We start from the raw sequence: 24,537 nt of genomic DNA on the forward strand, positions 1-24,537 counted from the left end.
TGATTCTTAGATTAACATTTTCCTGTTTTTAATCCCCAAACTTCATAAGACTTACGTATTTCCAAATACAATGTGGTGGGGTTTGTTTTTGTTTTGTTTTTTGTTTTTTTTTGGCTAGTGTTTTTATAGAAAAAGTGTATGTACATCTCAAAATCTAACACTTATTTTAAAATATATATTTAGTTGTTTATTTTTGTTTATTTTCAGCTGTGTTTGGTCTTTGTTGCTGCTTGCGGGCTTTCTCTAGTTGCAGCGAGCGGAGGCTACTCTTCACTGCAGTCGTGGGCTTCTCATTGCAGTGGCTTCTCTTGTGGCGGAGCACGGGCTCTAGGTGCACAGGCTTCAGTAGTTGCAGCACGTAGGCTCAGTAGTTGTGGCTTACGGACTTAGTTGCTCCCCTGCGTGTGGGATCTTCCCAGACCAGGGCTCGAACTCGTGTCCCCTGCATTGGCAGGCGGATTCTTAACCACTGTGCCACCAGGGAAGCCCCTAATTAACACTTTAAACAAAGCAATGTGAAAGAAGAGTCTGTAGTTTTATTCCAAATTCAACTGGTAGAATTGTGTGAGGATAGCCATGCAGTGTTGCCAAAAAACAAAAAAACAAACAAAAAAAAAACGAATAAAAAACGAACAAAAAAAAAGGAATTGGGAATTCCCTGGTGGTCCAGTGGTTAGGACTCCACGCTTCCACTGCAGGGGGCATGGGTTCCATCCCTGGTCGAGAAACTGAGATCCCACATTCCGGGTGGCAAGGCAAAAAACAAACAAACAAAGAATCGTGTGAGGACATATTGAAAAGTCAGCGAAGTGTGCATCTGCACGTTATGGGCACTAAAGAGATGTATCACAGTGAGGCTCCCAAACAGGTGTTTGCTGATAGCCATACTCACTATTCTGTAATCAGGAAGTGATGCTTTAAGCATTTGTCTATTTAAGCTTTTGATGATTATTATAGGTCAATGTTTTGCTTGCTTTGGTTGTATTTTAGGAAAGTAGTGAGTAGTTTGGGGTTGGTATATAATAAACTATCAAAAGAATTTTTCCCATTTCATATAATGGGAAATAGGCTTGGCAGTATTTTCATTTAGAATGTCTGATTTTCAGAAACAAATTATTGGATTTAAGTGGGCAATGCATGTATATTTGTAAGTAGCTCTTTAAAAAATTTTTTTTAAATTTATTTATTTTATTTATTTATTTTTGGCTGTGTTGGGTATTCGTTGCTGCGTGCGGGCTTTCTCTAGTTGCGACGAGCGGGGGCTACTCTTCGTTGAGGTACTGAGGCTTCTCGTTGCAGTGGCTTCTCTTGTTGTGGAGCACGGGCTCTAGGCATGCAGGCTTCAGTAGCTGTGGTGGGCTCAGTAGTTGTGGCTCACAGGCTCTAGAGTGCAGGCTCAGTAGTTGTGGCACACGGGCTTACTTGCTCCGCGACATGTGGGATCTTTCCGGACAAGGACTCGAATCCGTGTCCTCTGCGTTGGCAGGCAGATTCTTAACCACTGCGCCACCAGGGAAGCCCTAAGTGGCTCTTTAATAAACTCTATGTTATCTGCAATGTCTTCATTTTACTTTCACTTCTGAATAACTTAGCTGGGTACTCATTCTAAGTTGACTGTTTTGCCTTCCATAATTTAATGATATTATTCCACTGTCTTTTGGTAATACATCTGAGAATTCTGTTCTCAACTGATTATCATTTCTTTGTAGGTAATCTGTCTTTTTCCCCTGGATTCTTTTAATATTTTTGTTGTTTATTGGCCATTGTGCAGTTTCTATTGTGATGCAGCTAAGTGTGGATTTGTATTTGTAATATTCTGCTCAGAACCCAGCCAATCATTCAATGTACACGTATTGTGCACCTACTACATGCCAGATCCAGGCACTAGGAACCAGCAGAAAGCAATTCAGACAAAGCCCCATGTTCACGCAGCTTACCTTCTGGTGGGAGCAAACAGGAATTAAACAACAGTCCCATACAAATACATCATGTCTGGTAGTGATAAGTGCTATGGAGAAAAATTAATTAGAGTATGGGCATAGTGAGTTCTGGGGAAGCACTATATAAGGGATCAGGAAGCCCTTTTTGACTAAATGACATTTAAGCAGATACTGACGAAAAGGGGGACATGCCGATTGTGTAAATATCTGGGGAAAGAGCGTTATGACGGAGAATACAGCATATGCAAGAGCCCTGAGGTCAGAGCACGCCTGGTGTGTGATCAAGGAATAGCACAGAAGCCACTGTGGCTAGACAGAAGTGAGAGAGAGAATGGAGTAGATCAGGTCAGACAAGCGGAGAGGTGGGTAATGCACATGGACCCTACGGTCTGTTTGTAAGGACTTTGGAAAGGCTGTGGGAAGCCACCAAAGTCTTCAACAACAGAATGCGATGTATGTCTAAAAGCCTCACTCTGTATGCTGTCTGGAGAACAGACATTTTATTATGTAGAGAAGCAAGGATGGAAGCAGGATGACCAATCAGCAGGCCATCGTAGTGGTCCGGAAGAAAGAAGATGGAGATCTGAACGGTGGCAATAGTGGTGGAGGCGTTGAGAAGTGGTCAACTTCTGGAGATATTTTGAGGGTAAAACTAACAACATTTGCTGAATTAATTGTGGGTTAGGAGATAAAAAGATAAAAGGATCATACCAAATTTTGTGAACCAAGTAATTGAAAGAATGGAATAGGCATTTTCTAAGATGGGAAACTTTAAAGTGGAACAGTTTGGCAGAGCAGGGGAAATCAGGAGTCTCCTTTTGGATATGTTAAGTTTGAGATGTGTATTAGACATCCAAGTGGAGCAGTAGTATATGAAGTTGGATATAGAAACTTTTAAGTTAGAGGAGAGGTCCAAACTGGAGATATAAATTTGGGCAGTTGTCAGCATTTACCACATACAGCCACATGCAGGGATGGGATCGCCTTACAGAATAAAAAAAGAGACTAAGCCTTTGATGACTCCACCACTTAAGGTCAGGAGATGAAAAGGAACCAGTAGAGGATACTGGGAAGGACCAGCCAGAGCAGTATGAGAAGGACCAAGAGAGAGTGATGCCTTAGGGGCTAAGTGAAGAAAGCATTTCAAAGAGGGGGGAGGAATGGACCATCAAATGCTTCTGATTATACATGTGAGGAGAGGTTATACATGTGAGACTGCACCGCTAGATTTAGCAACGTGGAGTTTGTGGGTGGCCTGTTGGTGGACAGATGGAGAGGAAATTCTGACTAGAGGGGCTCCAGGAAACACTAGGAGGGAAGATGGTGTAGATGGGAAATACAAGCAACTCTTTGAATGAGTGTTGTGAAAAGAACAGAGAAATAGAATAGCATCTGGAGGAGGGTGGGGGACAAGAGAAGTTTGTTTTATTTTACCATGACATGTTATTGCAATATGTTTGTTTGCTGACAGTAATAAGATTGCTGAGAGGGGAAAATCGATTGGGAGAGGGTAGGAGAGAGAGAACAATTGCTGAAGAGAGACTGTGCTGCTTTGTTCTGTGGACTCAATTTTTACTTCATTTCTAAACGACTATCAGCTTCTCTGTCTTCAAATATTAATCTCCTTGATTCTCAAAATACCTTCATTCCAGGACCCATAACTGGATACGTACTGGGTCTCCTTAGTCTAGCATCCATATAGCTAAATGATTCTTCAAATTTCCATTTCCTTATCTTTCTGTACTATATCCCAGGCGATTTCTTCAACTCTACCTTTGAGTTAAATAATGCTCCCTTTGACTATGACTAATTTGTTCTTTGACCCATCCACTGAATTCTAAATTTCTATATTTTTCATTTTTACAATTTCTATTTTATTTTTCAAATCTACTTATTCTTTTCTTATAAGGTCATTTTCTTTCTTACTATTTCTATAATTTATTTCTCTTCATTTTAAACATTTTTATCTTATGTCCCTTTCGGATTGTTCCATTTTCACAGATTCTTAGGAACCAGTATTCTCATTTGTGGCATCTGGAAACTTTGCATCATGGTGGCCTTGTTTCTCACAGAATTTGTGATTTTTTTTTAGCTTATCTTCAGCCAAACTTGTTTTTCAGTAGGAGTTCTATGCACCCTTACTTGGGCAAAGGTCCCTTTGAAGAAATGTTTCTCTTTGCTCCTATTAAACCAGAGTTTTTAGTCTGACCCAGATACTGTTTTTACGGCCCCTCTGGAAGGTTGCGAGCCCTTTGAGTGTCCCATATTGAGGGCCTAGTCCTCAAGGCCATGGCTTGTCACCGTGTAAGTGCTAACACCCCCAGCGCCCAGCTCCTGAGACGACATCCACGTCCATTACGCCCACAGGTCATCTTAATGCCAGCTATAGTTCCCTTCTCTCTGAGTCCCCTTTTTGTTTTTGAAACCCAAGACTTTCCCTTTCCTTGCAGTTTAACTGTATCTTTTAAAGTATTTTCTGAACACTTTTTTCACCTAACATTTTTGTTTTTGCAACAGAAGAAATGCCTGCATAGGGTTAATCTTCCAAATACGGTAAACTCAGAAGTCCAGCACAAAATACTGGTCCCAGAGTACTCGGACTAAACTCAAAATTGAAAATGGCCTCAAAATTCTTCTCAACCCAGAAACAAGTACCAATCTGTCAGAGTTAACATGGGAAATGAAGACTTTCTCCATCCCTGTGATACTACGGGAAGAGCAATTACTTTTTTCTCCCCTCAGGCAATTCAGGAAAAATTCAGTAACAGATCTCCATGGATCCTTAGAGAGAATTCCTGATTCCCAGTTTTTAGCCATATTTTTTTTCAAACTAGGGGGGTGTCTAAATGAGGAGCAAAATAATGGTGAGGAGGGACATTCCCTGCATTGTACAGATGGAGGCTCTGTGGACCAGACGGCTTGCTTCCTCTAGCATGCTTAGACTTCATGAAAACGAAAACCTAACCCTGCCCTGGAAGTATCAAGAAGGAGGATGCTGGTGTTTTATGCAGGAAGAACTAAGCAGGTTTTAAACATTTGGAGCATAAGAAGTCATTGATTTCGTGGATTTTATTATTTTTATTTTTGAATAGATGGCCCTTAATGTATTAAAGAACCTTATATTAGGTTAAGAAGTTATAACACATAAACATTTTAATATGTGCCCGATAATACTCCTGTATTTTTACCAGCCAATGTAACACAGAGATAACAATTATCCCACTAATCTTCTCTGTTTATAAAGTTGTTAGTATTTTAAAATCTGAGACAGAAGTTCCACTTTGCAGCATAGATAATCCCATTCTATTCTCTTTAATATATTTCCAGCTCTACTTATAACTCGAGTTTTACTGAAAGTGGAAATGTCATTAGGAGCTAAAACATTATGTTAAATAATCAACATGCAAATTAATCTTAATAATAATGCAAGAATCAACATGTAAAACAAAAACATTATTTAATTTTTAATTTAATTACCTAAAACTACAAGGTATTAAAGATTGTAATTATGAAGACTGTACAAATGTGTGAAGAAAATATCAAAAATCTTAAATAAGTTCAAGAAAATGGGTGCAAAAGTGTCCTTTGTCTGCTGTGACATAGTATAACACTAAATAAATACTAAATAACGTTAAAGTGTTATGACAGAAGGAAGAAAGGTAAGCCTCAAAATGATACTTCTCCTCTATTGCAATCATGTAAAAATCTATGTTTAAATATCAATAAATAGAAATATAGTTTGGAAACATATTTTAAATAAAATTATTTTAATTAATTATTAAATTATTAATAAATTAATTAATATTAAATTAATTATTAAATTAATTATTTTAATTGAAAAATATTCCCTGGTGGTTCAGTGGCTAGGACTCCACTCTTTCACTGCCCAGGGCCCGGGTTCAATCCCTGGTCGGGGAACTAAGATCCTGCAAGCCATGCAGAGCAGCCAAAAACAAACAAACAAACAAACAAAAAATTCTTAAAACTGTGACTATAAGAAAATGGATCAAACGGTAATATTGGTTCTCTATGGGCATTTTTCTTTCTTTTTGCCTGCCTGTTTTTCCTATATTTTCTTTCATGAGCTTGATTATTTGAAAACCTTTTTCAATTGAAAAGAGTCTATTTGCAGTAGAGGGCATCTATACTATCTTGGACTTATTCAACATAAGTGGTTCATCCTTACGTGGAGTAATCACGCATGTCCTGATATTGCTTCCAAACTTATGGCCCAGCGTTGCTCTGTTAGGAAAAACATCATCTATGTGAAACAGTGTGGCTCGGCTGCTGACTTTTCTCCAAACCCGTTTCCTTCTCTCCCGGCACATGGCTATATGTCTTCCCAGCACATGCCACAGGTAGGTGTTTACCTGTGACCAAATTCTAGGCAATGGACCTGAGAAGAAGTAGCTGGTACCATTTCCAGAAAGGCCCACGACAGCTTTTCCACGTGCAATGCTGCAGGCTCTTCTCACTCCTTGGGCATCATGGGCGTGAGCACCGTGATCCCGGAGACCTCACGTGAACGATGAGCCTGGACGTGACAGGCCTCACAGCCCACCCACCTTCGCTGCTTGGAGAAGAGCTGCCCGCTGATCAGAAATACTCATTTCCGATATGATGCGAGCAAGACGTTAAGTTCTGATTGTGTTAAGCTACTGAGATGGGAGTGTCTGCAAAAGAAGAAAAAAGAAAAGAAACGCTCAACTAAAGGAAAAAGACAGAGATGAGGAATGACAATGAATTCAGTTTGAAAGTACAATAAAAGTCAACTTTGAATAATTGGATCTCTACAGCTATTCCACATCAGTGGTGTTTATATAAGAGTAGTTTCCTCCAAAGTCTTCAGCAACTCATGAATCACGGTGCTTATCCTCACCCAGAGACAGCTATGGGGACAAAGGGAAAGAGCCTGCGATGGGAGTGAACTCCCATGGGCCCCCATGCTCTCGCTTCAACCTTTATCCTTGCCAAGGGAGCCCTGGGAACAAGCAGGATATCATCCCCAGGTGTGAGGAGCCTCCCCGCTATCTTTCCTTCACCCCAATACTTGGATATTCAATACTCAGCTAACACCAGAACCCCCGCCATTCTTGGACTCATCCTGCATTAAATATCTGACAGCCACGAGCAGCCTGTGTTGTGTGACTATAGTGGAGACGTATCCACAAAAGACCTGGGTCCCGGGCCCCATAGATAAACAACGCTGAAGCTTGCACAGAGCCCCTAAATCTCCCTCTGACTGTTTTCATCTGCAAAACAGACGTCAAGAAGATTATGGGCCACTTACCTCACGGAGCTGTTGTGAAGGGCAAAGTGAGATCATAGGCTTAAATAAGATGCGAGGTATTGTATTTATTTCTAGAACTGGCAGAAATACAAAACTAACTGACTTCCTAGCCTTGAGGAAGTTGCCTGAATACTGTTTCATATGGACTTTTATCACAAGGATTTTTGAAGATCCCTGCTTTGCCTAAGTGAGCCAGGGACGGTCCACCTCTTTGGCCAATGAGAGGTTAATATAAATCTGGGACCCTGCTTTAAACAGTTACGAATTCCCATCCTCATCTTGACTTTTTTAAATTAATTTTTATAGGGGTATATAATTGATTTACAATGTTGTGTTAGTTTCTGCTGTACAGCAAAGTGGATCAGTTATACATATATCCACTCTTCTTTAGATTCTTTTCCCATATAAGTCATTACAGAGTATTAAGTAGAGTTCCCTAGGCTATACAGTAGGTTCTTATTAGTTATCTATTTTATATATAGTAGTGTGTATATGTCAATTCCAATCTCCCAGTTTATCCCTCCCTGCTTTCCCTCTTGGTATCCATAAGTTTGTTTCCTACGTCTGTGACTCTATTTCTGTTTTGTAAATAGGTTCATTTGTACCTCATATTGATAAATCCACCACTGTATTGGACTGGAATACACAATAGTTACTATGTTAATAGGTCTTCTGCAAAGTATTTCCTGTTCTTATTTAATGTCCGGGAACATCATACACGTCTCAGAGGTTAGAATGGCACATCTCTTTCCCTGGATCACCTTGCTGCTGTTACATGTCATTCTTCCCTATCATGGTATTCACCTCTACTTTAACACAGTGTCCCCAAGTCCTAAAAATGTTCAGCTTATCCACGTCAGTGAGAGGCCAGATTTGCAAGGATGCTTGCAGGGGAATGCAGGAAGTTCAAATTTGGCTGTGCTATTAAGTGCATTTAGAGAAACACTAGTTCATGGTCACATTCAGTACAGCTGCTTGATGTATTAACTCACATTCAGGAGTCCAAAATTTCATGTGTGGCTGCTTCCTGTTTCCAGTTTTGAAGGAACCTGTCGGATTTCTGTGCAACTGCACGACAGCTCGAGGTGGTAAAGTGGCCGGTGAACCCTCTCTGTTGTTTGAAGTTTGGAACAGGACGTTTCTTCACCCTGAGCTTCTGCAAGGCTCTGACAAGCAGACAGATGAGCCGGCATGTGGAAGAGACCTCTTCCCAGAGTCTAAGTCCCTTGCAGGAGAGCAGGACACTGAACCTGAGGTTGATTCACACAGGGCCTGTCTTAGTGAAAATTTTCTCATAACATAACAGTCATGGTCTAGAGCTGCATGCAGCTGGCTAGGGGGATTTAGAAAGGACATAGCTTGATGCCTAAACTTGGTGCTATTCCATGATGGTTAAGAGTGAGAAGAAACAAAAAGTCCAGGAAACCTGAAAGAAGAGAGAAAGAGAGAGAGAGAGAGAGAGAGCGAGCCGGCACGCCTGAGAACTGATTGAGACAAGTTTTGACCTTAATTTGCTTGACTTGACGGTCAGAATTATACACGTCAAAGAGGTGGCTAGGTGTGGCTTGGATGCCGTTGGGCATCATTCAGTTATTTTTCAAAGGCAGAGTGCTCTACAGACACTGAAGCCACACTTCCTGGGTTTAAGTCACGGCTAGTCCCTAACTTGCAGGTTACTTAAGCTCCGTGCCTCGATTTTCTCATCTGTAAAATGAGCATCACAGGTGTGCTTACTTCACAGAGGATTAAAGTAAATCAGTGCAGACGGAGTGCTTGGAACAGTGGCTGCAGGCACCGTTTACAGTTGTCACCATTCACTGCGCTTGTCAGGGACTTGGCCAGTGAGCTCTGCCGTTTCTCCATTTCAACAATGTCTCTTGATTGTGGCAAGAAACTGACGGATCCAAGACGAGCAGGCAGAGAAGAGGGAAGGAAGCAGGGCACAGGGTGGTGATGGGAGAGGATCCAGGAGATCCCACTGATTTAACTCAACTTGACATTTAGTGAGCACTTACTCGCCAGGCATGCACTAGCCCAGGGGTGTTTGAGGATGAACTAGACTCAGGCTCAGTCACTAAACCGAATCCCCGCTCAGCCGGACTCGTTCCTCACCGCCATGCCCATCTCCACCTCTAGCCCTTTGCAAAGCTGGTGCCCCTTCATCTCCCACCATCCAGACCTTACCTGTCCTTCAGAGACAATCCCCTGACCCCTGCCTCTGTTCAGGGACACCTCAGCAACTGCAATCACTTGATATGAATTTGAGGATGAGAGATTAGTAAAGAAAAGATTTCATGTCTTGCTACTCACCCAAAGTGGACTTCTCTGTCTCCCTCCTCCCTACATGCACACACACATACACACGCATGCACACACGCGCACATAAGCACACGCACGCACACATACACACGTGCACACACACGCGCTCACACGGCCATAAGCCAGGGTGCAAAGGAAAGGCCCAGACCTTGACAAAGTTACTCTGTTTCTTTGAGCCTCTTTGCCCCAAGCTCAAACTGGAGGTGATAACTCTGTACCTACCTTGAGGGGCAGCTGGGAGGATTGAATGTGCCTCGTTTATACTAAGTGCTCCCTTCACGGTAGCTTTTCTCAGAACCATTGAATAGATCTGTTTTCATTTCTTGATTGGCTTTGCCACTGACTTTTCAGTAGGAAATCGTATGGGAGGCAGTTCCAAATGGTGCTCTAAAGTCATTTCTGTTTCTTGGCTGTGTGGCCCCGGGCAAGTGACATAACCTTTTGCTGACTTCATTTCCTCATCTATAAAATTGGAATAACAGGGGCCCAGCTCACTGAAGTTTTGTGGGGATTAAATGAGATCATGTATGCAGGCACTCAGCACAGGTGCTGGCATATCCTAAGTGTCCAGTGAATGTTAGCAGTTATTATTATTATCAATGTCGTTATTATTAAGGCTGAGCAAGTGGACGCCACTAACAGAGATGTGCTTTGAGCAACCTTCATGTGCGGAGGAAAATCCTCCTTTGGCTTTCATTTCTTACACTGCCCAGTGGACAGTTGGAATTATCTACCTCGTGGACAATTTATTCTAAGAAGCACTTATTCAGCGTGCTGATGGCGTTTGATCTCCCTGCTTTTGACTTGCAGAACATCAAGAGGAAAACACTGTGTGATGTGTATGTAATGATATCGTGGTTTCCTTCTAAATCTAATGGAGCAGGAAAGATAATACCATGTTTAATGCAGACTTGTGTGTAGCTGTCTGAATGAGGGTTCCACGCCCTAAAACCAACACCGTTTACCCAATTGCCTTTGAAGAAAAGTAACTGTTAATCATAAAGCGGAAAGAATCTTTGGGAAAACTTTATCAGTGTGATCAGCCTATTAGTCTAACATGGTCCGATCCATTTACTCAGGCACATTAAGTGCTTCTGGGTTAACCCTTGCTGGTACTGTTCTTGTCCAGTTGGGGCGACATGTCCTTATGGGCTGTTCTTACATAGAATGTGAAGGATATGCCATCACCTTGTGCAAAGAACAAAAAGAACATCCTGGTATCGGTTCCAGCAGCTCCCTGTGTTTTCGTTTCCAGCAAATACCAAGTCCTTCCATCTTTCACCAGCCTGTATGTGGGGAGAGATGAACAAAATGTTCTGATGTGTAAGCTTCTTTCAAAACTTCTACCAGGGAAGCAACTTGAGCGATTGCGCAGGGAAGGTGTGGGTGTATTATCCTGGTCATGCTTAAGGAACTTGGAAAACAGAGTCAGAAAATAGGGGTGGGGTAGGTGGAGAGTTATGGCAGAGATAACTTGGCAGTGGAACAAAAGCGAACCAACGAAAACAGCACAACCTGAGACAGGGATCGAAGAGGCCGGCAGAGAAAGGGGACATCAAATTGACAACTTAGCCAGAAATCTGGACACTGTAAGACGGGGTCACGCCCCGGACTGAATTTATTGCTGCTTTCCTTGTTAACTCGCCTCATGTTTTAAGTCAAAACTGCCACAGGGATTTTATCTTCGAAATTTGTATGATCTGCCTCAAAATCCAAACCCTGAAAGAAGTCTCCTCAGCTTTGAGGTTCTTACCCAAAGGGAGGAGAATGATGCCGCTCCCATCAGAGGGGGGAAAAAAAAGCAGAGGATTTAGGGATGCTGAAATCGTTTTTGTTTTGTTTTGTTTTTTTAAGGTGGTGCCTTTGAAAGGAGGTTCTGAAAGCGGCTTGTTCTCCGAGAAATGAGCGAGGCAGGGAGGTGGGGGGAGGACCGGGCCGATGGAAGGTGGCAGGGACACGGGTGAGGGAGACGCGTGGACGCCGGCAAAGGAGTAGAGAGGAGCGCGCCCGACCTCTGGGCCCCAGACGGCGGTCCAGCCGTCGCCACTTGTCACAGCTTGTGGTGGCAAGAGGATTCTGCTCCCTTCTCCCGCCCCGGGAGATTAAAAAGTAAACCTTAATATGAAGCCACGTTTTGTCAGTTCCAGGTGAGTAGAAAAGATTTCCTCCCGATCCAAATATAATGTCACAAATGAGGTGCGTTACGAATGCAGCCGGGACATCACCTTTGGGTGCAGGAAAGAGAGGCGCGCCTCTCCCTTTTGTGTCTGAGAAGGCGGCGCCCAGAAATGCAACAGAAAGGCGGAGAGGCGAGGTCTCCAGCCTCTTCTCGAACGCGAGGAGGCCGCAGTTTGTAAGGCGAAATTGAAAATGCACAACGTGTCAGCTCCGGAGGCTGATGATGTTTGTGCAGACATACCACTCCGGTGGAACGGTCCCAAAATTCCGCGCAAAAGGCGGAGGGGAGGAGGTAGGGGCGCGGCCGGGCCGCCCCTCCCCCGCCGCCTTCCAGCGCCTCAACCTGGACTTGACCCCTGGGAGCCTGGAGCGGCGCTGCCGGGGCCGCCCCGCCGGAGCCGGGCGCTGAGACTGGCCGCCCGGGCCGGCGTCGCCGCGCGCGCCCGCAGACGCCCGGCCGCGCCCCGCCGCGTGCTCGCCGAACCCGGCGCGGAGGAACCGGAACCCGGGCCAGTCCAGCGTGGAAATATTTCAAACGCCCAGACCCCTTGTTTGATAAGGGAGTGGGAGTGCCGATGGAGCAGAAGGGGGTTCTGACTCGAAGTGCTGAGAGAACGGACAGCTCAAAGGCCAGGGTCGAGAGCAGAGGAGGGCTGCGTGAGCCCCGGGTCGGATTCGACCCCGAGGACCCTGGGCCGCCCCCGCTGGGTGATGCCGGGCGAGTCGCTCCAACCCTCTGGGCTTCCGTGTCCTAACTGTAAACCCGGGCACTGGGCTAGGGCATCTCCAAGGGCATTTCCAGCCCTGACATTCTGTGATTCTTCTAAACCTCTTTAATTTGTCTCATGTGGATGAAGACTCCAGGCAAAAGGAAAAATAAATCCATAACGAGGAATTAGCTAAAGCTCAGCTCTAGAGAGAGACCCCCTCCCCCGAAAAAAGAAAGTTTCAAGTAACCCCAAACACTAGAACCCAGTGCATTTTAACTCTGTTACACTTTATAGATTATTTATTTCTTTAGTAACAAAGGTAATTGATTAGAGCTAGTGCTGAGGAAAAAAAATGTTCCTGGGTCATTTGTCTTTTGGAGGAAACGTAAATCCATAAATCCTCTGTCTTTTCTTCTTTCTAAATCTTTGCTCTTAGCCACCTAAAATCAATGAACCTAGAATCATTGGTTTTAGGTGATTTAGCCGCCTAAAATCACTCGCCCGGCATTCTTTTCCTGAGATTCATATAATCTTTCGATAACGGGAGAAACGAGAGCCTCATTCTACAGCCATGACCTGAGAAAGCTGTGCCCAGGAAGAAAAATATTTAGATTTTATTTAGACAGCGATTTAATCTGAAGCAAAATGTTTTTTTATCTCCTAAAAATAGTATGTAAGGGCTTCCCTGGTGGCGCAGTGGTTGAGAGTCTGCCTGCCGATGCAGGGGACACGGGTTCGTGCCCCGGTCCGGGAAGATCCCACATGCCGCCGAGCGGCTGGACCCGTGAGCTGTGGCCGCTGAGCCTGCGCGTCCGGAGCCTGTGCTCCGCAGCGGGAGAGGCCACAACAGTGAGAGGCCCGCGTACCGCAAAACACACACACACACACACACACACACACACACACACACACAAATAGTATGCAAAATAATTATAAACTAGGTGTTACTTCAAGAATCATGTTGTATATCTGTGTATCTCTGGTTGGGAAAAGGAATATAAGATCTTCTAGTTACACCACGGAGTGTACGACATGTAGATGATTCAGAAGCTGGCTAATCTCTCCCCACCTCCCCCAAACAGTAACGTTAACAATCAGGATTATATTTCTAACATTTGTGGTTTTAAAAATAATGAGTATTAAGGTGATTGACTCAAATTCTAGTTCTTACGGAAACAAGGTTAACAAAGTGTTCAGTGGTCATCAGGCAAAAGCTCATTCCAATTCCAGCCTCCTAGATAATCTTCCAATATGCCCAAAGTAAGCGTTCCGCTGAGGTCCCAGCTCCTCCCCCACCTCATTCCTGCCCACCCCCAAATGTTCCTTCTCCAATCAGCAGTCTCCTTGCTCTGGACTGGGTGGGGCAGGAGACCCAGTAGGACACGCCCCCCCTCCCCCAGCTTCTCAGGGACAGTCCTTGCAGTGGGGTGTTTGTTGTGCTGACCTTCTGAGTGGGTGACCCACAGAGAAGGACACTGTGTGCGGTCACTGGAGTTTTCTGGCCTCATTTGTCCCTGCCCATGTCCATGAGGCGGCCAGGGGAAGGCGGGAGAGGAAGTGGGAAAAAAATGATTACAAGGACATGCAGGACAAGAGATTGCAGCTGCTTTGGTGACAAAGAATAAATGGACTCGTGTTTCCTTCAAGGAATTGTTTTAAGTCAAAGGTGGGCCTGGTGCTCACAATGCTCTAACCAGCCTCTCTTCTCACTTCCTTCTACGCATGCCCAGCCGCTCTCCTCAGAGCTCCTATTCAAGGCCAGTGCCAAAGCCCCAATGCCCCGGGGTCCAAATCCCACTTCTGCTTGAGGACCACAGCTGCAAATGGAAATAATGATAGTTGTAACTCAAAGGGTGCTCTGAGATTGAAATAAGTTACTATATGCTTCGAAAAGTGCCTAGCGCGCATGCAACTTTCTAAATGTTTCCCTCCGTGGTGGTTTTAGTCAGCTGGTGGCTGCCTTCCTTCCTCACTGCTGCTTCAAGCCATTCCTAGCAATGATCCCACCTTGTCTTGTCCAGGAAGCAGGGAAGTGTTACCAGATTTGCGTTTGAAAAGATGTCATGGAGAATCTAAAAAAGTGTAGAAAACTCAGGAAAAAAAAACCCTCTTCCTGGGAAGGCTGCCATTTATCAAATCCAGCTCAATAAACTCCACTTTGTACACGATTCCAGTTAAACTTTAATGGCCCCAAGGTAAGTATTTTTACTCCATTTTATAAGAAGGAAATGAACACTCAAAGAGGTTGCTTGCACAACTATGATTGGAACACAGCAATAATAAATAACACAGTGATTACCTGTTATGTTCCAGGCCTTAAACGCGCTGCATGTCTTCACTCCTTTAATGCACAGGATGCCACTTTACAGCTGAGGAACTGAGGCAGAGAGAATAAATTACTTGCCCAAAGTCCCCCCAAGTACAGAGTGAACTGACAGCTGCAGTAGAGTGCAGGCCGGCTGGCTGCCCGCCCAGGGGCCCAACCACAGCACGTGCCGGTCTTGCTTGTGCATCGTACCCCGCCCCCTGCCGCAATGGGAGAGTCTTGGCCGCACGGACGCCCGCCTCCCACTGCCAAAGGCTGCCATCACCATCCAGAAAGTCCTTGAGAACGGCAGGTCTGTTAAGAGTCAGCCCCAGGAGAAACACAAGCCACTATAATATATCATCCCTCTGTACTTGAATTTTCAAGACAGAGTGAATGTTGATTTTCCTTTGTTCTGTTTTTTTGTTGTAGAGAAGTCAAGTAACTTGCTCAAAGTTGCACAGCTGCTAAGTGGTGGAGCTGGGATTTGAACTCAGGCATTCTGTCTCCCAAGTCTGTGTTCTGAACCACCACAAAGTACCATGTTTCTCTGGTTTAAACAGCTAATTCATATGTCAGTGAGGATGAAACAGAAAACATAGGCAGCAAAGAGAGGTGGTGAAGAGCAGAGGCGCTGCCACCAGACTGCTTGGTCCAGTCCTGACTCTGCGCCGGTCAAATGTGCAACCTCTGCTTGGTTTCTTAATCTTTCTGCACGTCAGCCACGGCCAAAGGGGGAAGCAAAAAGAAACTAACCCCAGGGCTGTGTGGGGATTACACGGCATAAATGCTCTGGGAAGGTCGGCCATTGTTATTACCGGTGTGCGGGTCCTTTCTGAAACCTGGAGATCCAGTTGTGTTTTTGATTCAGAATTTTTCCAATTTTAGAAGAGTAGTTCCGTGCATTCCTTGAATTATGTAACTCCCCTGACGGCGAGGTCTGGGAGTCCAGATTAGCATCCTGTAAGCAAACGTATTAATAATTTACGTGTCACAACCCGCTTGACACGCTAGGTGGGCAAATGCAGGTTATAATGGCCTCACGCGAGTTACGAGATATGCAAAAACTTGCAGTGCTCAGGGCTTTTGCGTTTCAGACGTGGAGGATTGAGGATGTACCTCCGGTGAGGTTCAAAGCAGGTTGATTTCACTGGAGGGTGTGGAACCAGGAAGTGAGGGGTATCAAAAGGTACAAATTTCCAGTTATGAAATAAATCCATCCTGGGGACGTAATGTACGGCCTGGCGGCTGTAGTGAATAACACTGTGGTGCATATTTGAAAGTTGCTGAGAGTAGATCTTAAAAGTTCTTTTCACAAGGAAAAACACTCTGTAACTGTGTGTGGTGACAGATGTTAACTAGACTTATTGCGATGATGATCATTTTGAAATATATACAAATAAATTCAAGGGAAAGCTAGAAAGGAAGCTGCAGGTAAGACCCGGGAAGTGATCATGGGGAAGAGAGACGGACACCAGGGGTCCAGGGAGGGAGAGTCTTGTCATCGTGGGGCAACAGTGAAGGACAACAGTGTCACCTCACCCACGGAGTGACAGGGACAAGCTGTGGGAACAGAGCAGTGCTCTGCCCGCACCATCCCTCTTAACCCCGGAGCAAATGAGCACTTATTTCGGGATTAACAGCAAAGGCACCCACAAGAGGTAGAAGGGGAGACAGAGGCTTTACCTCCCTAGCAACGGACTCTTGTTCTCAGCCCTCTGAGAACAAGAGGGATTTTGTGGGCTTTTCACCAACATGTGTCGCTGGCAGCACCTATTAAGCACTTGCTGGATACCAGGCATGGTTTATGCTGTCATGTGCAACACTGAATCCCCAAACAACCCCGAGGAGTAGGTGTTGCCACCATTCCCGTTGTATGGATTTAGGGCTGTTCTGTAGGGTTTTGCTCAAGATCTCACAGCTAGTAGAGGGAGAGACCTGGGTCTCCGGCATCCGAACGCTACACTTTACCCAGAATGCTGGCCAATGCCGTGGGACTCACAGACGTGAAGTGACAGGATTAAGGACCCAGGGCTGCCTTGTGTAACTCATTTCCATTCCTGTGATGGTAATTTGGCTCTTAAAAGATTGGCCTGCCCTTCTAGAACAAGACAAAATGAGAACAAATGCACACAGCTCTGATTTCCAGCTCATAAACACTCTGCTCAACAGCTAAAATAGACCCTTTTGAATTGGAGAGTGAGGCAAACAGAAGCCCTCGTTAGTATAGTTAATTCAATTTAATTAAAGCCATAAAAGCAAAGCACAGCTTTGCAGTGGGTACTGACCATTCTGATTTGCTTGGAGGGCTCAGAGGAGTCGTGCTCTTATCTGATGGGCAGGGACTCAAGCCACCACCATCACTCATCCTCGGTTACAGCCTTTCTACCTTGACTCGGCCCATTATTCTTTTGTGCACTGTTTCTCTTCTGTATTCTTTTGTTTGGAAGGTGATCTGCTGTGGTTCTTTTCCAGTTGTAGTACGAACTGCACTTGTATTCCCTTTCCCCGAGAAGCCCCCAATGCTGACATAAATCTTCTATTTTCTTTCCCTTTTCTAGTTCTCTCCATCTCTCAATATCCTGTCCCTCTCTGCCTCTGCATTCTCTTCCTGTTCTTGTCGACTACCTTAAGCTGACCCCAGACCATCTCCCTGGGAGGCCAGTGAGCTCACTGGCAAGACCACGCCAGCCCGTGGGCATTCTGTGAGGATGGGGGCTTTGCCTTGTTCATTCAACCCCAGATGGGCAGCATCTACTCTGCAAGGCTGAGGGCCTGCCGGAGGTGCAGGGATGGTCCCGCCTCAGCTTGCTCACAGCCCAGATGCAAGAGACACACAAGGAAACAGGCAAGCGCGGTGCAGTGTGAGGCCTGGGATGGCAGATGCATCACCTGGAATTACTGGGGCACCGGAACAGGGTGAGGGAGCATGTGATAATGCAGCGCTTCTGGTGGTTCCCATCTTCGCTGAGCTGGCTTACCGCGTGCTGGGAGAGCTGGCCTCTGCCTGTTCATCCAGGCCCACCTCTACCTCTTCTAGCTTTCAATTTCTGGCTCATTTTTCTATCTTTCAATCACATGAATTTTCCTTTCTCGCCTCAGCCTTTACCCATGCTGTCTGGAGCCTGCTTCCCGCCCTCCCCACCCCTCTCCTGGCTTAGGACGTCTCACCCTTTACATCTCCAATTAAATGTCCTCTCCTCCAGGAAGCGTCCCTAGCCCACCAAGCCCAGGTGGCCTCCCATCTGCTCGTTCCCTTGGCACCCTGCACTTGGGTACCAACACTTATTCCTCACCAGTGTTATCACCTGTTTGTTTGTTTGTATTCCATCCTGGACCACCAGCTCCTTGGAAGCAGGAATGGTATCCCTATTGTTTGTCTCTCCAGGCCAGAAACAGTGTTAGGCACAGGGTAGGTGCCTTATCCAGCTTTGCTGGAGGTACTAAACATGGCTACAGAGGAAGAGTGGTGTGAAATGAAAGCAGAGAGGTAAGCTGGAGCAGATCACCAACATCCCCAGCTGAGCCCTGAAAGAGGAGACAGAACAGGGAACCAGAGCCAGAGGTAGCTCATCCCAATTTGGATGAATTTTCTCCAAGAAGAAGAGAGAAAAACCCCGATGGCCAGAGCCGTCTTGAATTCTCCTGTAATGACAAGACAGCAGAATCAAATGGTGGGAGCTAACCTTGTATCAGCAATTTCTCATCAGGATTAACAAGAGGTACTTTGTTCATATCCTGAAACAAGCGAGAAACTTCTGGAGACACGAAGACACTTACCAGTAACAAAGAGGCTAAGGCTGTCTCACTGTTGGGACTGCACGGCCGTCGCTGAGCATCTCCCTTCGATGACTGTTTCCCAGTGCTTTCACTGTCCATGGCTGGCACTGCCGCCTCTACTGGGGGCCCCTCAGATGCCGGAGGCCACTTTGCCTGCATGAGGAGAGTGCCTGGGAATTTGAACCCCCGAAGGCAGCCCTTAGCCAGACACAGGAGAGCAAACACTCCATCCCCTGAGCCCTGAGGAGGACGCAGATGGAGGTGCACCTGCCCTGCTCACAGATCCCGCAGGACTTGGCTTCATATCATCTTCCCTTGGCTGCCTCCACACCACGCACCCAGGAACACTCTTACAAAAGGCACCTGCACAAGGTTCCTGTCTCCAGGTTGTGCCTGGGGAACCTGGACGGAGTCCTGAAGCTCCGACAGAAACAAGCATTCTGCTGGGAGAGGGATGCCCTGCTCTCCATCTACACCCACAGCATTGCCGTGGAAACCACAGCCATGGGAGGCGAGGGCACACTCTGAGACAGTTTCCAACCCTAAAGGGGGATTTTTAACTGAAAGGAGATGTTTCATTTTTCAACCCCTCCAAAAGGAATTCAAAGCCAGGCGCTTTTGTGCATTTGTCATCCGGTGGCATCTGGTGGCCTCACATCCAACCCCCCCCAGTGCCCCACCCCCAGGAAGGAGTCCCCACCACCTGAATTGAACGTGTCAGGGAAAGGAGAGCAAATGATTCCATCCAGCTCTCCAATGGATGGTGCATCTTTCAAAATGTCCCTGGAGGGAGAAAATTGTGTTTGGAGTGTGTCTGTATTCAAGGAAATATAAAGTTGTAAATGGTCAGTACTCCTAGTTTTCTATGTCAGGTGTTTATCAAAGGAAGAAGTTTCAAATGCTTATGGGTGGAGAAGAGAAGCCTTCAACCTCTGTAGGTCAGCTTTTGGAAGTCTATACGCTACGAACGTACAAAATTGTTCACACGTTCTTCTTTCTGAGCTTTACCTCCTTTTATGTTTCAGCGTTTTACATGGATGTGCTGCCAGGTAAAAAGAAATGTCAGGTTAGTCAAAAACAAGAGTTTTAAATAAATAAGAGGGAAAAATACAACTTTGCTGTGTTGTCCCCTGAATAAGCAACAGAGATTCCTGAGCTGTTTATTTAAACCCTGAGGTTTGGCTTCAACACATGAACTTTAAAATCATTTTTGAGTAGTCATAATTTCTTTTCTCAGTCTGGCATCGGTCAAATTCAAGAAAGATTGGGAGCAGCATTTAAAGACCACGATGCCGTTCTAGATGCCAAAGCCTGCCCTGCCCTGTGCCCAGCCCTCCCTTGACCACCCAGCAGCCCAGGTCTGGGGCCTTCAGCACCAGGTCATCCTGGACCTGACTCACCCCACCTGGACCCAGGGCAGTGTCTGGGCCTCTGCTTCCTTTTAGTGCCTGAAGCTCCTCCTTGAACCTAAAGTGCAGACAGAGGGGTCCCATCTAACCCTGGGTCAGCTTCCCTGGCTTCGCTGGCTAGCAAGCAACACTATGGCTTCTTGCAGGTGCCCTGCAAGGAGTCTGTGTCGCTGAGCCCTTTGTTGCCTGAACCTGGGAAGTCAGCTGAGGACCCAACCCCCCTTCAAGTGTAATGCTGCTTCTTTACTCCACACCAGCCCTGGCACAGTTGTACCCCTTCCTCTGGCTATCCCAAAAGATCTCTTCACACCAAATCATTCACCGGGTCAGCAACACTACTGGAGACTTTCCTGGAGGGGGTCAAGAGGAAGAGGGGGCGTGGCACACACCACTCAGCCCCCAGCTTCCCGGCTATCCCTGGCTGCCATCCATGTCTTGGGGTGTCAGCATCGTACCCCAAACAGGACACTTAAATACGATTGAATACAACTGCTCCCGTACAGTAGCATATGGATGGGCACCCCGAAGTAGAGAGAGACTTAGTAATTGGTTCCGGCTCACTCAGCTGATAAGAATCATAATCGCAATTTGAGCCCAGGTCTGCCTGAAGTCCCACCCCAATATGTCAAGCTGTCTCTCCAGGATGGAGTCACCTGCCTGGTACCTCATCTCTTCCTGTCTGGCTAGTACCTTTCCTCAGGCTGAGAGCCTGGTCCCTGATTTCATCCCAACAGCTGGGTCCCCGGTACTGACTGTGGGCTCCCTGACCCCCTGCACACCGCACACACTGCCCGGGGGTCCCCACTCCGCCCACCTCCCTGCTGGGCCTGCCTCCCATCTGCTGTCGCTCTTTCTCTGTCCATCTTTTTTCCCGGCTGCGCCTTTTGACCCGCGGGATCTAGTTTCCCAACCAGGGATGGAACCCGCGCCCCCTGCATTGGGAGCTCGGAGTCTTAACCACTGGACCGCCAGGGACGTCCTCTCTGTCCGTCTTACTGGACCTCTTCCCATTCCCTGTGGCTGGGCCCCTGCCCTGTGCTCTGGGCCACCTCCCATCCTGCTCGGTGCCCACGGCAGCCGCCACGGGGCCTTGCTGACGGTGTTCATTGTTTTCGGAAGACAACGAATCTCTCATCTCTTCCTTTCTCGTCCTTCCTCTTGGCCTGTCGCAGGCAAAGGACATCTGCCCTCCTAAGAAGGATGGTTTCTCCACTGTCCCTAATGAGCAGGCGGCTCCAGGAAGGACCTCAAAGTCGCCGGCGTTTAACGGAGTGGCCAAGAAATCGCCGCCTCCCTTCTCTCCTCTTGACTCCTTGTCTGTTGGCTGAAAGGAGAGCCGCGCTGGGAAAGGTTTCTGGCGGATCCATTTTCTCCCCACTTCCTTGGACTTTCCCGTGCAAAGCTAAAAAAAGCAACTCATCTCTGTTCTCAAACTGAAAGACAGAAGCTGACTCCCACCATCTGGGCGAGGAGATGCGGGGTCTTGCTCATTGTGTGCAGGTGTGGAGGCCCCCAGCCTCAGGGAGGAAACAGAAATAGCTCGAAGGAGCCGGAAGGGACCCTCAGGAGGGGGCTGGTAGGCATCTAGTGTCCAAGGAGATAGACACCATTATCACAGGTATCAACACAAATATTACAGCAGGAGCTGAATTTCGCAGATAATCTGGCAGCCACTTGGGACTTTCTGAAGGGTCTCACGTGGTCCATCAGCGTGTGTGACCCTGGACCACATCAGCAATGCAGTCCCCAAGCTGTGGAGGCTACAGATCAAATTGAAAGTCACCCCTGGGGGTACTTTCCTGGTGGTCCGGTGGGTAAGACTCTGTACTCCCAATGCAGGGGGTCCAGGTTCAATCCCTGGTCAGGGAACTAGATCCCGCATGCATGCCACAACTAAGAAGTCTGCATGCTGCAACTAAAGATCCTGCATGCCACATCTAAGACCCGGCGCAGCCAAAATAAATAAATATTAAAACGAAAACAAAAAAAAACCAATTGCATGATACCTACACATAATTAAAAAAAGAAAGAGAGAAAAAGAAAGTCACCCCTGGGGACTCTGGGCCTGTGCTGAAGAGCTGTGATATGTGCGGCTCCCTGGAATGAGCCAATCTCGCCATCGCTGTTCCATCGCTTGTGTATTCCCACTTCTTCCCAGCCTGGTCCCCCGCAGTGCCTTCTTCTCCTCTCAGTTTCCTATTGTCTGCACCAGCCACTGGGCGTTTAATCAGGTGTGGTCTTGTGGCACTCCCATTACCCTATATGGAACTTCTACCTGCTGCATTATTCTTTAAACAGGGGTGTGTGTGTGTGTGTGTGTGTGTCCTGGTGTGGGAGCTCCTGTCGGGAGCAGTGGGTGTGCTCTGCAGAGCTCAGGAGACACAAGCTTGGAGTCAGAGAGCTTGGCCCCTCGTTCTGCTCTGGCTCTGCATAAGGGACAAGTCTTTCTGAGACCCTCCTTTAAGGTACGGTGGATAACACTGGAGTGGAAGGAACTGGTCTCTTCTCTAATTTGTCTGCAGTGAGGGAGTTCCAGGAATGTCCAGGAATTATTGGAAAAAAAATAGAAGCAACTATACTCCAATAAAAATTAATCCAAAAAAAAATAGAGCAGGCTTTAAAAATACATTTTTAGAGATTCCAGGGAAGTGAGTAAGCTAGAAAATGTAATCAGGGTAAGGACCTGGGTGGTTAGAGGATAGATGATAGACTGATGATAGATAATAGATAGATGATAGATAGATAGGTAGACAGATAGATTTAGATAGATAGATGCTGTCTATAACCAGAGAATTAAGAAAGATTCATGTTTAGGTTGGAAAATCAGGAGACTTTCCTGAGGTGACCCAGAAAAATTTCCAGTGAAGAAAGAAAATTGAGAAGCCACCTGATTTTTAAGAGCTGTTCATGAAGATGTAAGAGGTCATTCCACCAGGTCACAGCTCCTCGGGCTGAAAACCAAAAGATACTGTTTGGAACCCCTAAAGTAGCATCACCCCATGAGTGAGGTGAAAGGTAACAGTGGCTAAGAAAAGATCTTCTGAATCACTATAAATAAGGAAATGGATGTCTGTAACTTACCTTCCTGTGCCCAATATCTGCTCACCCCTCTATAAAAAGCTTTATGGTCAAAAATGCCCAACGGACCTGATGGATCCTCCTTCCCCTCTGCCTTCTCCACTCCCTCCCCTCAATTCAGGTGGCCCCTCTTTCCTCTAAACACCCAGGGTTCCTTATTTGAACATCTCATAACATTGAACTAATTAGTTGTGCACATACCTGTGTTTGTCAGAAAAATGGCCCCCAAGGATGCCCACATCCTCATGCCCGGAGAGACTCTGAAGGCTCAGTAAGGAGCTGGGGATGGGGAGATTCTCTGAATTATCTGCATGGGCCCCATGTAATCGCACAAATCCCTTTAAAAAAATTTTTTTAAAAAGAACCTTTCATGCTGTAGTCAGTAAGAAGGGGATGTGATGACAGAGAAATGCATCCTAGCTGGTTTTAAGGACCGAGGAAGGGAGCTGCAAGCCAAGGAATGCAGGCAGCTTCTGGAAGCCAGGAAAGACAAGGAAATGGGATCACCTCTAAACCCTCCAGGAAGGAACACAGCCTCAATCGCATCGTGATTTTCGCGCAGTCTGACTTCTGATCTCGGAAATACAAGACAGCAAGGAAACAATACACTCTCCCCGCAATGGACTGCAGGCCTTCTGAGAACAGGTGTCTTTTTCTGTTTCCTCGGTCGTTACACCTGTGCCATCAATAAATACATGTTGGAAGAATGAACACGTGGACAAATGAAGGATATATGTACACAGAGCTCACCACCAAGGACGGCGCTGGACCAAAGGAAAGGCAACAACCTCAAGGTCACAGAGAAAATAGGCTCTCGAGCCCTTGGGTGGGGAGGTTGAACGCTGCCACCAGCGACCTCCTTTTGCTGAGTGGCCTGCTCCTTTGGTCATGTAGGAGAATGATACACACATAGGGGAAGAAATTCCAGAGAAAGATGAGACCGTATCTAATTAAGCATGGAAGAAATGGAAGAAAAGGGCTGTGCAAAGGTAGGATGAAGAGAAATTGAGTCTGGAAAGGGTTATTGATGAACATGGACTTGCTCTGGACTTTGCAGGGCGGCCAGGAATGGTTACGTGGAGGAGGTGGTAGGGCTGACTCCAGGAGACTGGCTTTGCCAGGAGTTGAATCATAACGAAGAATAGTTACATAGTAGAAACAGCCTCCCTCTACTGAGTTCTTCCCAAATGCATCAGCTCACGTAATCCTCCCAAAGACCCTCCAAAGTGGTATAAAAGACATCTTGAAACCTTTTGACGTTTGTGTTCTTGGTTGCCCAGCATCTGATCCCCCTTCTCAGGTGTGGGGAGGTTCTCCCTCTACGAGCTTTGGGTTCCCTTTCTCGCACTGCTGACAAGACCCTTTGCTGCAAAGCCCAGACCCTTGCTTTCTCCTCCCCCACTCCACCCCCCACCCCCCAGCAACCAGGACATGGACATGTGACCTGGTATAACCATCAGATTTTAATCAGGAATAAGTGGCAGAAAGAAAGCGGACAGGGAGAATTTGTTCCAGCAGTAGCCCTAGT

General features: G+C 46.4%; 1 long non-coding RNA gene across 1 annotated transcript in view; it reads left to right on the top strand.

Annotated features, from left to right (window-relative positions):
- LOC137203415 (uncharacterized) overlaps window positions 1-24,537 on the top strand; it is a 685,692-nt gene that overhangs the window by 643,411 nt on the left and 17,744 nt on the right. The gene's annotated exons all lie outside the window — the stretch shown is intronic.

The sequence above is a fragment of the Pseudorca crassidens genome, chromosome 12 (assembly GCF_039906515.1).
Source record: "Pseudorca crassidens isolate mPseCra1 chromosome 12, mPseCra1.hap1, whole genome shotgun sequence".
Lineage (NCBI taxonomy): Eukaryota > Metazoa > Chordata > Mammalia > Artiodactyla > Delphinidae > Pseudorca > Pseudorca crassidens.